General features: G+C 48.3%; 1 protein-coding gene across 1 annotated transcript in view; it reads right to left on the bottom strand.

The window, feature by feature from the left end:
• The window catches only part of ERCC3 (ERCC excision repair 3, TFIIH core complex helicase subunit), a 1,003,216-nt gene that overhangs the window by 156,537 nt on the left and 829,540 nt on the right, over positions 1–17,139 (bottom strand). The gene's annotated exons all lie outside the window — the stretch shown is intronic.

Consider the following 17,139-nt stretch of genomic DNA (forward strand, 5'->3'; position numbering starts at 1 on the left):
ATTCACTTGGTAGCTGTGGCTGAGCAGTCAGACTTCCCTCAAGAAGAGTTAGGCAGTATACAGAGTATTCACAATAGGTCAAAAGAGCACAGTAGAACAAGTAAACACTGACCAGGGCTTGGTGTAAAAGAGATATTATTATTTAAAACCACATCTAGAAAAACACACAGGCACTAATAGTAAGCAATTCTAAAACACAGTCACTAAAAGATATACACTCCCTTAGAAGAATATTAGACAAGTCTTAAGTAAAGCTCCACTTATTTTCAGACAGCGGTGAGCGCTTAACGTAGATAGCACTCTAATAATTCGTTTTTTAAAAGGGAGAGAAAAGCAGAGAATTAATGGAAACAGATCCCAACACTTTTTCACAAACACAACAAGAGAGGAAGGCAAAGTAACACCGTGAGTTTAGAGTCAGTAGGCCGGATCCACTTTAAGAGGATCAAAACGAAATGTGTCCAAGGTTGCAGTGCACAAAAGTCTTTTAACGGTTCAAAAAGGAGTTGGACCAAAGAAAAGGACCAGTTAGAAGGTCAAGGCGGCCAGCCCAGTCCAGAAGGTTAAGGGATTATCATTACCTTGTAGCAATCTTTAGAAAGGGAGGCCTGGCGGACACGGTACCTTAAAGTGGTGAGAATACTCCAGCGGGGGCAGTTGTTCCTGGCAGCGGATGCAAGTTGGTGCTTCATCCGGGGAAAGAGGATCTCGTCGTCGGAGTCCGTTGCACTGCCAGGGAAGAAACCAGCCGCGGAGTTCTCAGTTAAAAGGAACGGTCCTTTAGTTCGCGGTCCAGTGGTAAGTGGCTATCCGGTTGCCGGGGTGCTTGGCACGGGCAATTCGACCACAAGCCGGTCTGGGGTGCGAAGAGAAGAAGGTAAACTGGTTGTGCCCAGCAGTCAGGGGAAGAAGCCTCTCCAGCCGGGAGATCTTCCCTGTCGTCGGGAAGTGCCGAGTCGGTTCCGCAGGGCTCCACTGGTGGTGTCGTCGTGGTAGGTCGGCTCAGCTTCTCCCTTTCGGGTTAACTTTTACCTGGGAAGGCAAACTACGGCGAATTAGCACCTGTGAAGAGGGACTATCGCTGTTACACATGGAAGAGGACCAGAACCACGAGTAGCACAACCCGAAACAAAGCACAGCAAAGGAAAAGGACAGTCCATGGGAATGGACAACCGAAAGGTAGAGGAGGAGCGGAAGGGAAACGAAACTGACAGGTCCCCACAAGAACTAAGAATGACCCGGGCAGAAGCGGAAAACAAGACCAAACACATCGAGAAACTAGACGGTTATGGTGGCCAGAAAGAAGGAGGAAGGCCACAGGAAGCAAAGACTGAGAGCCCGGACGGAGGTAGGAGGGCGACACAGCTTGGAATCCAATTCAGGGTATGACAATATCCTGGCGCAAAGAAACCCTGGTCGGAATCTTGGCCCAACGCCCTGGGAGGATGCCTGGGGGGAATTCTGCTGAACCTTGGCCACAATGGGACAAAGGGAAAGGGAGAAGTTGGGGAGATGGAGGGGTTCTGGGGGCAAGGGAGGAGGGGGTGGGAAAAGGAAGGGAGGGAGAGACAGGAGTGGGGTTAGAGTCCAAGAAACAAGGGAGAGGCTCAAAACCTTGATGCACAAGATCTTAAGAAGGAAGGGTGGCAGAGGTTGGACGCAATATGGAACCTTAACCATACCAAATGGCTGAAGCAACAATAGTAACCTTGAATGTACAGGGGCTGAACTCACCAGCAAAACATCTCTCAATTCTGGGGAGATTGGTAGAGATGCAAGTATCGATAGGGATCCTGCAAGAAACGCATCTGCTCCCGGGAACGAACGGAGGATTGCCCATAAGGCTTTTCCCCCCATCATTTTTATGCCTACAGCAGGAAAAAGTCGAAAGGGGTTGCCATATTGCTCAATTGCAGTCTGGAGTTTAAGAAGCAACACCTGTTCAAAGACACAGAAGGCAGATACCTGGGGCTCAATGGCACAATTAAAGGTGAAATCTACACGATAATCGCACTATACGTCCCCAATGAGAAACAGGACACATATACAACCGGGATATTGCGGAAACTGGGAGGCTAGTGCGAAGGTCAGGTAGTGATAGGCAGGGATTTCAACTGCGTGATGGACCCGATACTAGATAAGACACTCCCAGCAACAGCGGCAGATGGGAAAAATAGGCAGGCATTGCGCAAATTAGACCTAGGGGTAATCGACACATGGAGGTTCTTCCAGGAGGAAAATAGGGACTACAGGCATTCCTCAGCGGTACACAAGGGTTACTCTAGGATCAACATTATATTGGTATCTGCATCTCTGATCCCCAAGAGACAAAAGTAGAAATAGGGGTGAAATACCTCTCAGACCATGCACCAGTGTTGGTATGCATTGAGGTGGTCAAGGAAGAGGGGGGTAATACAGTCACATTGGAAATTAAAAAATGATATTAAGGGACATTTCACTCAGAACACATATGGAGGGGCAATAAGTAACTACTTTAAAGATAACGATAATGGAGACACGGACTAGAGAATAGTATGCGGCGCTGGGAAAGTGGTAATTCGGGGAGAATTCATCTCACAGGTGGCCGCATACCATAGAGAGCCCTCATCATGCAGAAACTCGAAAGGGAACTAAACGAAGCCATAACACCCAACAAACACAAAAGTCACTACGTGCCCCAAGGAAAATTAGAGCCCAGCTGGAAGCACACTGCAGGTCGGGTGGCACAAATTCTCCTAAACAGAAAACATACTATACACAGGGAGGGCAAGCAAACAAATTCCTAGCAGCTAAACTAAAGTAACAAAGATCATGCAACTACATAACCCAACTTAAAAATTGACAGGGGGAAACATGTACGGCAGAGAAAGGGAAAAGGGACAATGATGCGGTTTCATGAAGAACTGTTACAACGGGAAAACTTTGCACCCGAAGGCCAGAGAACCTACATGTCAGCGACACCCCTTCCCCAGATCACAGAGAACGACAGGGACACACTAGTCGGTCGGTCCGATAACGGCCCAAGAAGTCAGTGAAGCAATTTCAGTATTGCCAGCGAATAAAACACCGGGCCCAGACGGTTTGGGAAACGGGTCCTATGAAACATTTCACACACAACTACTGGCACCTCTTACACTACTCTTCAATGTCATCAGGGAGAAAAGTTTGGTCACAGCGGACATGGGGAAATTCACAACAATATTAATTCTGAAACCAGGGAAAGACCCCCACCGACTGTGCCAGTTACGGCCCCATTGCGCTCTTAAACACTGACGCAAAGATTTATGCTAAGGTATTGGCAGCCAGACTAATGAAGGTGCTCCTAGGAATCATACATGCAGACCAAGCAGTGTTTATTATAGGAAAACACACATAAGACAACGTGAGACGGGCCATTGACATTATTGATCTGGGGACTAGAACGGAACAGTTTTCAGTGACTGCGCTAGATGCTAGACGGGCCTTTGATAGTCTAGATTGGGAATATTTAAAGCTAGTGTTGGAGGGGTTTGGGTGCGGATCTGAGTTCACTAGGATAGTGCTGGCAAATTTTTAAATCCCATCTACGAGCTTCCTGGTCAATGGACAGTGTTCGGAACAAATTGAAATAAGGAGGGGCACACGACAGGGCTGCCCCCTTCCCCCTCTGACTTTGCAATGGCAATGGAGCCCTTTGCGGTGCGGGTCAGACAAGACCCTGAAATTAGAGGTGTGACATGTGGGAAGGCAACACATAAAATTGCACTATATGCAGACGACATAATGCTATTTTTGAAAGACAACAAAGACACTACCCAGAGTAATGCTGAAACTACAAGAGTTTCCCAGAATATTGGGGGTTCGCCATTAATTACTCCATATCAAAAGCACTAAACATAACGGAGGAGGCAAGGTGATTTCTAAACTGGAGAAAACACACCCCTTAATCTGGGAAAAGAAGACCTTAGAATAATTGGGGCTAATCTTAACAAGGGACACAGGAATCCTGTATGAAGCAAATATTAAACATCTCTGGAAGCAATTACAAGACAATATGCACAGATGGGAGACCCAAGAATTGTCCTGGTTTGCAGGTATTGCAGCAGTAAAATGACTCTCCTTCCCCGTATGCTTTACGTAGTGGGCTTGCTGCCCATAGACATGCCTCCCCGAATGATTAAAGAACTACAAACGGCAATATTCGCCTGCATATCGCCAGGCAAAAAGCCAAGGTTACAAAAGAAAATCTTGACATGCCCAACCCTTCTCGGGGGCCTAGGGCTTCCCGACATAAAAAGATACATACTGGCGGCACAATTAGCACCTATGTTGAAATGGGCGGGACAAGACATCGCAAATGGGTGGTGTGGGATAGAGCAAGTGGTTACAAGCATCTCTCTGAAATCGCTACAAACCCTCAACACTGGAGCCCGAGAAAGAGGGGGTCAATTGGTGGAAGCCACTTCGATGTCCTTCCGTAGCTGGGACAAAGCGCTTGGTAAAAATAAAAAATAAACATTTGCCGTGGCCTGGGTCCCCTTTCCCCTCCAACACATAATGCTGACTTCACTCCAGGCCTACAAGAGAAATTCTGGGAGGGGTGCACGGGTGCGGGAACACTGACCCTAAAAGACATGCATCAAGGTGGGTCCCCCCTGTTGTTCAGAGAATGTATACAAAAATGTAGCATTGGGGAGAAAGATACAAATACACGCAAGTTAGACATTGCATCTGCCAGCCAGCGGTGAAGAAAGCGGGCACTAGAACCCCAGTTGGGCTCGATTTGACCATGCAGGAGGGTACGACCACGAGAGGATTAGCTATAATATAAAGACTATTGAACAGCACGCAAATGGGAGACAAACTCCTGTATAAAGAGAACTGGGAGAAAGACATAGGAGAAACCATCACGGAAGAGGAATGGAGACAGATTTGAATGGCGGCGCATAGATCATCCAAATGCACAGTGATCAAAGAGTCTGCCTACAAGCTGTGTTAAAGGTGGTATAGGTCCCCCTATCGCCTACATAAAATCAATGCAAAATACCCCTCGGAATGCTGGAGACAATGTGGTGGAAGGGGAGATCTCTTCCATATGTGGTGGACATGCCCGAAAGCCATAATGTACTGGAGAGAGGTCCTGGGGCACATAAAAGAGATAACAGGAGTGACTCTGCCAATGGCACCAAAGGTGATCCTACTAGGAGCGGTGCTGGAAGGCACATACGCAGCAACGGGGCATAAAGCTACCCTTATCACTCACTTACTGATGGCAGCGAGACTGACACTGGCACAAGGATGGAAAAATAAATTGGGCCCGATAATTGCCTGGTGGTGGGTCAAGATCTGGGGGGTCATGACAAATGAAAAAATATGCGCCCTAAAGGCAGGGCAATACATGAAGTTCCTGGCAGTATGGAACCCCTTCCAGGAATTCAAGGATAGAGAAGCCTGCTTCCACAAACCAAAGCTACTTAAGAACGTTCATGTTTGCTGAGTACCAGAAAACAGGCAAAGGACTATCCACACGAGCCGGACGGAAACCTCCAAATAGGGAAAGGACACTGAAACCACTCAAGTTGGGGAAAAGGGGTAGGGGGTATTTGTTGGGGGAAAGGGACACTTGTTAGGGAAGTAAAGTAAAAATGCAGGAGCAACCGAACTGACTAAGATCTTAACAAAGGGTGAACAAGTAAAATAACAGGTTATATATGCAAATTGCACAAAAGTGATTATAGTTTATACCTATTGTAACCTGAAACTGCTCTTGATGAATAAATAAAACATGTTAAAAAAAAAATACTGAGATTTCAGTCAGGATGTCCGTATAAATCAATAGTTCTCCCTCCTGTGTCAAAAAGCCTACTTCTGTCTGTCACAGTTATAACTAAACTAAAGAGGAAGTGGATCTTCTTGGTCAGGAGAATGGGTCCCTTGTTCTGGACAGCGGATCACAGTTCCAGTTGTTAAGTGGGACCTTTACCTGAGGGAAGGACTCCCCTGCCCAAGTCCCAATCCCTTTCCAAGGCACAAAACAAAGTTCCAGGTTGTAATGCCAACAAGCAGTAAAGTTCTCAATTCAACTCAAAATGTAAAGTTACAGTTCAAACATCAACATTCCTTATTGCATTTAGTTGCTTCTTCACTATTGGGGTCCTGGAGAATGCCTACCTTATCCGGGTATCTTGTTCCTTGGTTTTCCATCACTGTGCCGTTTGCAAGTCTCTTTCCGAGGGAGGGGGGCACACAACTCCCTCCCCCTGGCTTCAATACTTCATGACAAAGGATTGATGGCTCTGAATCAAAAGTTCATTATTTCTTCCCTTCAGGTGAAATGACTCCCTTCCCCTGACCTTCCTTGGCTTTGTTCTCACACTCCCTTGCCTTTACTTTTACAGTTCACAACACCTGGGGGAATGACTCCCTTCGGCTGGCCTTCTCACATACTCTGGTTGTTGTGGGTACCAGACCTATATCACAGTTTGTTTAGTGGTTTGTTTTGGCATACCTGGTTCACTATCCTTCGAGGTACTGCCTCAACGAAGATGACTAGTGATGCTCTCCATCTCAAGTTGTGGGTCCCAGACCCTGCTCTCTTCTCTGTATATTACTCCTGCTAGAACTGGTTTACTCCCCTGCCAGTTACTATAGTTTACAGGAGTCCCAGACGCTTGGTTTGAGGTTTCTCTTGTCCTCTTTTCTGACCTCGACGGCCCATGTACCTTCTGGGTCTCTGTCATTCCTCGATCGGCAGTTCATGCACTTCCGACGTCCTCGTTAGCTTCTATTTTTCTCCCGCTGCTTCTGCAGCAATTGCAGTGGCGTTGCAGCATTTTGTTCTGGGCAGGTAGCGCGTCTCCAACACAATCACGCTGTTCAGCTGTTTCCTGCGGCAGGGCTCCAGTTTCCCCAACTCTCCAGTCGGCCTATGCACGGTGTACTGGGTAGGGACACCTCAGTTCCCCTTCTTGCGTCCCAGACAGCAACCTCTCCTCCTTTCCGTGCTGGCAGTCCCCCCAGCTTGCGGGTTCTCCTGCGAAGGTCTGACAAAAAGGTAAGTCACTCCTCTGTCTTTATTTGAAATAAGCGATTGAGTCTAGACCACTTATTCAGGTTCCACTGGGGATTTGCTATGGCTCTGCACCTTCTCCACGCCTCAGTACCTCTTACTGAAGTTATAGTCCAGTTATCCCTAATCTTACTCGTCTAAGTGACTGTTGCCTCATAAACTTCACAGACATACATGGGAGAGGGTAACATTGCGGAGTGTGACATGGCACAAGGTTGAGTTGTGAAGGAATTGGGCGGAGGCCTGGAATACAGTTTTCACCCAAGATGTCCTCCCTGATCCCCAGAGGGGGGAGTCTCTCCCTATGAGATCCTCCTGCTGAGTACCACCCCATGAAGACTATCGGGTAGCAGCCTCACCTCCATGGCCTCCTGGGGAGGGGCGCCCCCTCAGGGAGAAGGGACGACATCTCGGGATTAGTCACACATACCATATCAATAGAGCGCACTCCAAGGACAGGAAAAGCCATTACAGCCACTATTGTGCCTGAATACAAAACATGGTGCACAGATCAAGAGTGTGTGAGATCAGGGGAACGCGAGTGAGAAATCATGCCAGAGAAGAAACTCTCAGAAAATCTGTATCATTTCACCAGTCTAATACCAGACTAGACATTCTCAGCTTACTGCAATTATTGTATAACATTACCTAAACTCTCATACAACTTTATATGTAAATATCATAACACCGTAAATTATCAACCTGTGTATAAATATAAATATGTTACATGCAGTTATGTTCAACACTGTAATCTTCACTGCACTTGTTTCAATTGACTGTTACTGTAACTATCTATCTGTTCTCTGCAATGAAAACTGGTAAAATGTGCGCCCAGATACCCTTGGGTTAGGAGCGCTATATAAATAAATAAAATAAAATACATTCTTCTCTCAGTCACTGATCAGAGAGTACCAGAATGTTGGTATTAGTAAACTGAAGTGACTAACAGCATACATCACCCAAGCTTAGAGTCTGCATAGACTACATGCCACTGGGGAACCATGTTTCGAGCATAGGTCTTACCTTTAGTGCAATTAGTTCTTGAAAAATTATCAAGCACTACAAATACTATACTATCCCATAGTGGCTATTGATGGATTAAAGAGGAAACACTGTGGGGGGTGGGGAGGAGGTTCGGCTATCATACAAATAGAGGGGGGCGTGGCCTGATGGCTCCGTGAAAGGAAGAGCTCTCGAGGAGCTCCCATAGATCCGCCACAGATCCTGTGAAATACGCTTATATTTTGAAAGGGAAGCATACCTGCAACAAATCCCAAGACGTGGGAAGGTCCGGTGCATGAGCCGAGCGATCTACGACGTGGATCTGTTATAAACTGAGGGAACCGCAGCTGCCGGAAGAAACAGTGCTCCCAAGGCCAGGAGTGACCAAGATGGCGGATCGGGGACAAAGGGTCATTGACTGCGAGCGCAGGCCAATACAATTTAACTGAGCCTGCTGCGGCGTGGAGAGGAACAATATGCGTGACCAGTGTGTGGCGCCTGGACCCATCCGGGAGGAGATCTGGAGGGAGAACACCTGAACGAGAGCCGGCCCCCGGGCCGTGAAAAGAGGAGGAGTGGTGGAAACACCCGCCGCATCCTGTCTGCCCGGGAGGACAACGTGGAGCGCTGTGAGCGCAGGAGCCGCGAGACGAAGTGGCTCGCACTGTGCTCGCCGGGCGCTGGACCCGGACTGTGGAGCGCCCGGCGGAGGTGTCGGGACCTGGGGGGGCTGGGGTGAGGGTGCAAGCCTCGTCAGCAACCCTAGCTGCGGCTAGGATGGCGCAGTGAAGCGGGGGCGGAAAGCCTACCGAGATATTGAGGCCCCCGCTGGACGATGGAAACGCCCCCTCGGCGGCACATAACAAGACAATACAAAAACGAATACGGCCCTGCAATGGCCTGGGGAGCGCAGCATGCCACCAGCTGCACACGGGCCATTGGAGCAGCATAGACAGGCTGGCTCAGCTTATACACCTCGGCCAGAAGAAGTGTGGAAACACTGAAGGTGGTGCCATCCACCGGCATGGCGGCTCTCACATCACGGCCTAACAGAGCATGCGAAGAAATAGGCCATCCAGATAAGGACGTGGCCTGTTGAACCCTAGAACAAGTTGACTTGGGGGGGTGGGGGAGGAGTAGATCACTTCAACACAATTGCTGAACCCTAGGAAACACAAGGGGCAGCTTGTTGGGGCAAGGGGCAGGAGAAAAGCACAAAAGACCGGATTGTGGGCCGGGAGGCTGCTGAGAACAGAGGAGTTGGTGATGGACTAGGACAGCGCACCCTTGCCCGCGTAGGCTCAGGTAGCGCACCCTGGCCTGTGGATGGAGTGGGGCTGCACCCAAGCTAGGGCACAAAGCGGCCCACACTGAGGGCGGGAATGTGCCGCGGAGTGCAAACGAGTTCTGAGCCTGATAGGGACCTCACGGCGGGCCACCGGAGTGAGACAGTAAAAGCGGTTATCCTTGGAGTACTTGCTGGTCCCCAGACATAGTATCAGGCTATAATACAAATAGAAGTGGCAGGCAGAACTGGATTGAACCTAGCTAAAACCCCAATATGTACCGTACACGCTGGAATCAAACAATGAGAGGCAAATAAAAGGGGTGGTAACCCTTTCTCTTCCAGCCACTCTCAGATAGGTATAATGTGCCTATTGTTGGAAGGCAAGGCCGCTGCAACCCTTATTTAAAATATAGGAGTGTCATAATTGTGAAGGTACTAGTGGGGGGTGCCTGTACTTCCACTCTCTATATGGCAGAGGAGAGGCACAGAGGACCCCAGCCAAGATTCTCAAGCGGTAGCAATGGACGAGCAATCAAGGCTGAGCTTCTCGGGAGGTGATGCAGGCTGGTTCTTAAGTACAGTGTAGTCCCCAAGCCCCCACAAAGGAATGTCCACACACTATTACTGAAAACACAGTCTTTATATAATTAATATTCAAAGGTATGTACACGATCACAATAACGCACTATGTACTCAGAAATCAACAATGACAAATATAGACAATTCTAAAGTGGTACCACCAATGTTATCAAATCTCATTAAAGTGCATCAACTGTACGTTTAAAATGTCACACAGATCAATAACGCGGAAACCATCCAATAGAGAGAGGAGGGAAAGCAAGATGGTTGACAATTGGCAGAATACTGGCCCCGTTACCTAGACACAGTTCTGTGTGGAGAACCCCCCCACCTGGGCAACCTGTAAAATAAAGATATATAGCACAAGCCAGTCCATATATTGTTCAATAGCCTTATTTACTCCTATTAAGGTTTTACCCCCCTAATGTACCTGGTGGAGTAGAGTTCTTCGAAGACGCGTCGAAGGATCCTTCTTGAGTGACTCCCTTTAAAGCAGGAGCCACGGATCGTCGAGAGGCGTCGAAGATGGTGAACTTGTCGTCGACGGTGGCAATGAGAAGTTCAAGGGTGCCGAGACCCCGATGTCGATCCAGGCGGTGCTCGTCAGCGACGTCCTGCGAGGATGAGGTGTGCAGGGCACCTCGGCGATGGATTGTTCAGGACCGCAAAGAGTTTCAGAAGAACTGTGGTCCAACAAGGGCGTCGAGTCGTCAAAGTCTTTGTGGCATTCAGGTGGCGGGAAACCCACCGGCAGATTCTCCTCGGCGCGTTGGTCGTCCTCTACTTTCTCCGGCGGGACAAAGCGGTTGACGTTGCAGACAAAGGAGTCCTTGGATTCAAATGTTCTTAGGCAAAGGAGCGGGCAGCTCCGGTCGTCGGCGGCACGGCTTCAAGTGGTCCCCACGGCTGGGCAACACAACTTCGACGGGCCTCCAGCGGTTACACAAACCTGCGAACCCTGGTCGACGGCAATGGACTTCGACAGCGGCGAAGTCCTGGTGCTTTGCTTCGTTCTCCTCAGCGGTCCCGTCTCGGGTCGGCAGCCTTTCGAGGGTCTGACTTCCAGGGAGTTTCAGCGAAGGTTAGCGGTGCTCGATGGTCCCTCGGAGCACGGGAAGAGGGCGCCTTACCAGGTCCTCTCTCAGATCAGTCCTTGATGAGTTTGGCAGCTTTCAGATCAGGTAGAAGCAAATGCAACAGCAAGTCTTCGTCTTCCAGCTGGGCATCGAGGATCAGCAGTTGCAGTTACTCTTAAAGTGTAGAAACAGCTTCTGAACAATTTCCAGTTGTGAGAGGTCCCCAGATATACTATTCTTTCTCTCATCCACACTGCTGGGTCACACTTAGCAGCCAGTCATACAGAAGGGCATTCATGCAGTCAGTCAGCCAATCAGGCACAGAGTGCATTCACGCCATCCTCCTCCCTCTGACACTCACAACAAGGAATGTGGATTGGGACAAGTACCCAGCCATTCAACACTACACACTGCATTCAGGCCAGTTTCGGGCAGGGCTGTCTCAGTCTTTGTCTCTCATACCAGAAACCAGACAGCCACAACAAGAAGTGCATATTGGTCACACACTACATTCTCCCAGGTCCCACCCACAGGAGGTACCCACAACATACAGTCACTGGTAAGGCTCCAGTCGGTCTGGACTGGACTTCACAACACCACCATATATGGAACTTCCACCCAACAGCCAGTCAGGGGGAAGGGACAGAGTCAGGGCTTCCCAGGACTTTGGGAAAACAAGGTAATAGGTAATAGAAATCAAGAGGCCACAGGGGCCATCTTGTTTTCCATCAGGAATCAACTGATTCCAATGGCAGGCCCTGGGGATCCCCAAAATGGAGGATAGTCAGCGCACCTGCGAAAGTCAGCATGGAGCTGCCACCAGCCTATACCCTGCTCTGCGGGGCACCCACAGGTGCCCAAAAACATACACTAGGGGCACAGGGTTGTACCCCCACCCACGGGTGCCGTAAGGGTATCCCACGGGTCTGTTTACCAAACCAAAAGAGAGAGAGCTGCACCGCCAGGAGTCCCACATGAACTCCTGCTTGGAAAACACGACAGAACACACGATAAAAAGGCAGTAAAGGACAAGGATACGGAGGCCCTGTCCCTCCGATGCATTTCCAGAATCACAATAATGACGCTCGGTGGGTTAGAAACTAAGAGGTGCAGATGGAGAAACATATAACAAAAGCACCTCAGAAGGCAACCACCGGATACTAATAAAACTGATTTTATTTATCTTTATGATGAAGTTAATTTAAAAGATCCACTCAAAGGAGTGGAGGACATTATACACAGTACAAATAAACGTAATTACAGCACATATTAAGTTGTTTTCAAAGCTAAACGTTTAGTGGGTTTAGTACGTGCAAAATAGTACTACATGAGCACTGAAAGTGCAACATCAAACATTTAGAAGTAGAGCACTGTTTGGTTGAGTCGGCTCTATCAGATTTCTTAGGATTCTATTTGTGGAGGTCGACATATGTTTCGGCTAAAAGCATCTTAAACAATCAGGCAATGCACAAAACAGTTGTCTGTTGATGCAGGTGTAGCCGTCTTTAGGACACAGGAAAACGGAGCAATAGAACAACTTGGTGGTGTTGAGTACTTCTTAATAACCGTTCTTGTTTGACAAAAAAACCCACTGTGAAGTAAACAGACGTAAATGCATACATAAATGAATAAGAAGTGGTTGGAAAAATACAGTTAAAAAAAACATTAGGCATGTTGCAGGAGCGGAGCCCTCCATAACGGTGCACATCAACATTATCAACACTGATCATAGCCGAGAGATATTGTGATATTACTTTTTTGTGCATAGAGGAGAGGCAAATTATTTCAAGAGCTCTCCAGCTAACAATTTGGAGCAAGATGTCCCAAAAGGAGCCATATGACTGAAGAGACCATATGTGTCTCAAGAAAATGATTTTATCAATGGTTTTTAAGTTTTGAAAAACAGTATGATACACTCACCTATGTGCTAGATGAAGTGAAGGAATTGGCCAAGGAGGAATTACGCTTTTATCTCCGTAAGCCAAAACAGATCTGTGAATCAAGTGGGCTTGTAGTTAGTTTTATCTATTTGCACACTGGTTAATTTGGTGTCTACCTAAAATACCGAACATGGCAACAGCTTGAAATCCTAGGTGCACTCACCTATATTTGATGCCGTGGTAATTTCCATTTTTAAGAAATGGCCACAATGCTCATTACTGAATGATGCTACGTCCGGAATGCCGCGCGTCTCACGATTCGCGTAGTTGTAAAAATTGCTAGATGAAAAATGTAGTAAAAAAGGAAAGGCTGTAAATATACAGGACAGGATATATTTGCGTCTTAATGCCAACAACCAAATGGGCTCGTTACCTTTTTGGCTATAAAAGGTGGGTCCACCTAGTAACAGCTGTGTTGCATTGAAAACAGTCAGTTAAAGAAAGGCGCTTTTAGCCAAAGTTGCGTTTGGAGTAGGCGCGACCTACAACGGGGAGGGTATCAGCAGGTTAATACACTGTAAATTGTTGTTTTTAAGTTTCCATTTGGAACAAAAACAGTCATCCGGTTCTTACCTGATTTCTGCCTGCAATGAGCCGTACAAGCAAAGTCGCCGACCGACGTGAGCTGCAAGTCCGCGTAAGGTAAAGGGGCGTGATACTCTGAATTTTCCGGGCCTGTCAGCGTATCGGGCGCATCAGCTGATGTGGTCAGCTGAGCACGAGCAGATGTCCTGTCTTTTTATACGAACGTTGCGTGTGACGTAGCTCAATGGAGGGCAAATAAGCTCTTGTGTTCCTCAGTGCAAAACATTGAACGGAACAGTATGAAATACACTGAAAAGATGATAGATCGTATTTTTAGCCCTGGCGGTCCTACCGTGGTTTTACTTTTTTTGAAAAAGACTAAAATGTTCTTTTAATCACAGGTGTAAAATAGTGCGGCGTGCGATGTCGCTCAAAGGAATCTGCCATGATGCCAGCCAGCAAATATATGAGAAATGCCATTCTGGCCCCCCTATTTTGTATATACAATGTTTTTTTAATAAAATGCAGGTTCTTCGATGGATAGATAATTCTGCACTAGATGGATTACATGCCGAAACATCAATTATATAAGTTGCTGTGGGTGCAGACATCTGAGGTGATGTTGGGACACAAGATGTTTAATTGGTGTATTGCGAAAAACATTGGAAAACAGGGAATCTCTCTAGAAAAAGAGGGACCACTCCACTGTGGTGTTTAAACCCCGTTTGACAGTGTCCAGATGGAAAATCCATTTTTGTTCCTGTTTTGTGAGGAGCAAATCTCTATTGCCTCCTCTGGGGGGTGTTGGGATTTTTTGGATGATAAACCAAAATAAATCATTATGGGAATGTTTTAACTGGGTGAAGTGTGCCACCATTGGTTTATTAACGCTGGAATCAAATACAAAATTGCATGCCAATGGCATTATACTCAAACATGCTTGCACCGCTTCTCTAAGAGCGACAACCATACAGACAAGAGGATGGAGCTCTAGCGGTCCAGTCTGAAGTTGAGGTAATAGGTGGGCTGGCACCCCATGAGGACACATTGTTAGTAGCCACTCACAGTTAATTCCTTTATTTTTCTCTGGGAGTCAAAAGGATGCTTAGTGCCCCATTGTTATATGTACATTCCTTGTACAGCCTCGCTATTGGAACCTCAAACATGTATGGGTCAAGTGGGGTTCTACATTGCAAGAGAGAAAGTTGATGAGGATATACTCTGCAAGTTGTCACTTGAGAAGGGAACATGGATGAGGGAGGATGCAGTATGTGCAATCTGTTTGAGGAATAACATGGTCCTGCAAAGATCTGGTGTTGTGGCCTACGATTTAACACTGGTGACGAGTGGACTAGGAACCCAGGGACGACCTCCATCCAGCGCTGCATTGTTGAGGTGCGCAAGGAAGGATTTTCATCAGGAGGAAAAGATGTTTGCATTGGTATTGGCAGCACTGTCAGAAGCTGGTTTGACCCTCCAGCAGGTAAAGTATACATTTAGGTGAACTAAGTGAGGAGGGTTTGAAGCCAAGGGCGGAACTTGTAAACGCAATAACCGATTTAAGGGCCTATAGTAACAAACAAGAGGTGATTTCATTTGTAGGACTTGTGGAATACTATGGTAGGTTTGTGCCTCATTTTTTGGATAGATGTGGCAATAAAGTCACTCTGCAAAAGAGTTGTCACTTTAGTTTGGTGTGGAGCCTGTGAGAGGGAGTTTGAAAACATAAAACGGGCCAGTGCCCCAGCATTGGCCAGCTTCAACACTGAAGTTATTAGCTGATGACAGATGTCAGTGATAACGAGCTAGGAGCGGTTCTAATGCAGACTCAGAATGATGTGGAGCGTGTAGTGGAAGTATCATCCAGGTCTTTAAAAGGGGCAGAGTTGAGGTACTCAGTAACAGAAATAGAGGCGCTCAGTGTGACCTGGAGCATCAAAATGTTTAAGGGCTTCCTGTGGGGAAGGAGATTTATCTTGCAAACTGATCTCAAACCATTAGTTGGGATTTTCATGAGCAAGGGTTTGGATGGCGTGTCGCACAGGTTTGTGAAATGGGTGACAATGTTGCAGGGGCATGAATTCATTGTAGAGCATGTGTCGAGGAATGGCAATACGTGAATTGTTTGTCAGCAGCTCGATGTCGGACAAGAAGTCCAAGAGCTGGATGGCAAGGAGTGCGATCAAGAGTTTACTGTATGTGAAGCCATTGTGGGACAACAGCAATGGGAGGATGCTGTTGCTGAAGATGAGGAGCTGAGAACTGTTCATGGACATGTTGAGACAGGGTCGAGAGGTTGGATCGAGGCCCAAGGATTAGGGGCTTATCATGTAAGAGATGTGCAAAGTATTGAAGGGTCAGTGTTGTGTCATTCTGGACGCATTATTCCCCCACAAGATATAAGGAAGAAACTCCTTGAGGCAGCTCATGGTGAACATCTGGGTCTGAATAAGAAAGGGGAGGCTCAGATCTGATTACTGGTGGCTGGGATTAGATGTGAAGGTTGAGCAGATGGTTGGGGAAAGTGCCTTGGGTGTTGATTCTGATAAGATGTTGAGAAATTATAGTCAACCGCTCAGGCCCTTGGAGCTTCCAAATCTTCTGTGGGAGTTTGTGGCCCTTGATATTCTCGGGCCCATTCAGGGTGAGAGAGGAAAAACAAAGTATGTTATAGTACTGATTGACCTCTATTCCAAATGTGTGGCGATAGGGGGGCGCTGTTGAGCGCCGAGCAAGATGGCCGCCTGAAGTTAGTGCTCCGTGGCAGGCAGATCGAGCGATCCTGTTTTTTGGCACTTTAAGCCTCTGATACGCTACTTTGGCGGATACAACCTTGTTGCCGCTGACTTTGGGAACCTGTAGCCCAAACCCTGACGAGAAACGGAGCCAGGGATCCCCAGATCCGAACGACGCCATTACCATCCCCCATCGGTGGCGCTCCTTCGCGCCAATACTTAACTCCGGCGGCAGGGCGTACTGTGCAGCTTGACGTCCCGGCCCCTCCTGCCTGCTGCTATGGTGACTCCCAGCACTCCTACGCCCCTTCGAAGCTCCGGATGGTGGGGGCATAGCTGACGACCGCTCCCGCCCCTGACCCTCGCACCGCCGGCTTGCAGGGGATTTGCTGCTGAGCGTCTTGGACTTCCTGCTCCAGCCCTCGACACCGTTGCTGCCTGGCCCCCCTCCCCGGACCGCTGTTGCGCTGCCTGGTGTGGCCAGCCATCTCTGGACCCTCCCCCCCCCCTCAAGGAGGCTCCGACACCCAGGGTCGAGCTGCGGCGCACCTTCAGACACCCGGTGCTGTGCTCCCCCGCTGGCGCAGGCGGCCCCACAAGACCCACAAGGTACGTCTTTGGTGTGAGCCCCGCGAGTGCGGCGCCACCTCGACTCCCCCATTTCGTGGCCCTGTGCCTTGTCCGCCCCTGAGGCACAAAGCCACGGGCACATCTGGCCTCTCAGCGCTGTACGTACTGGGCCCCCACGCTCACCCCTGGCGACAACCTGAGGCTTGATCTTCTCCCTGGCTTCACTTCTCCCTGTCCGGGGACCCTCTATGATATGCTCCGCTCACACTACATACAACGCTTTCAACAATACTCTAAGGGGTTCCTTTACCCCTGATCACAGCGCAGCGGACCTGTAATCACCCTCACCACCAACTTATGAGCCGGAGCCTACTGT

This window comes from Ambystoma mexicanum, chromosome 9 (genome assembly GCF_040938575.1).
Source record: "Ambystoma mexicanum isolate Mex_15411 chromosome 9, UKY_AmexF1_1, whole genome shotgun sequence".
Lineage (NCBI taxonomy): Eukaryota > Metazoa > Chordata > Amphibia > Caudata > Ambystomatidae > Ambystoma > Ambystoma mexicanum.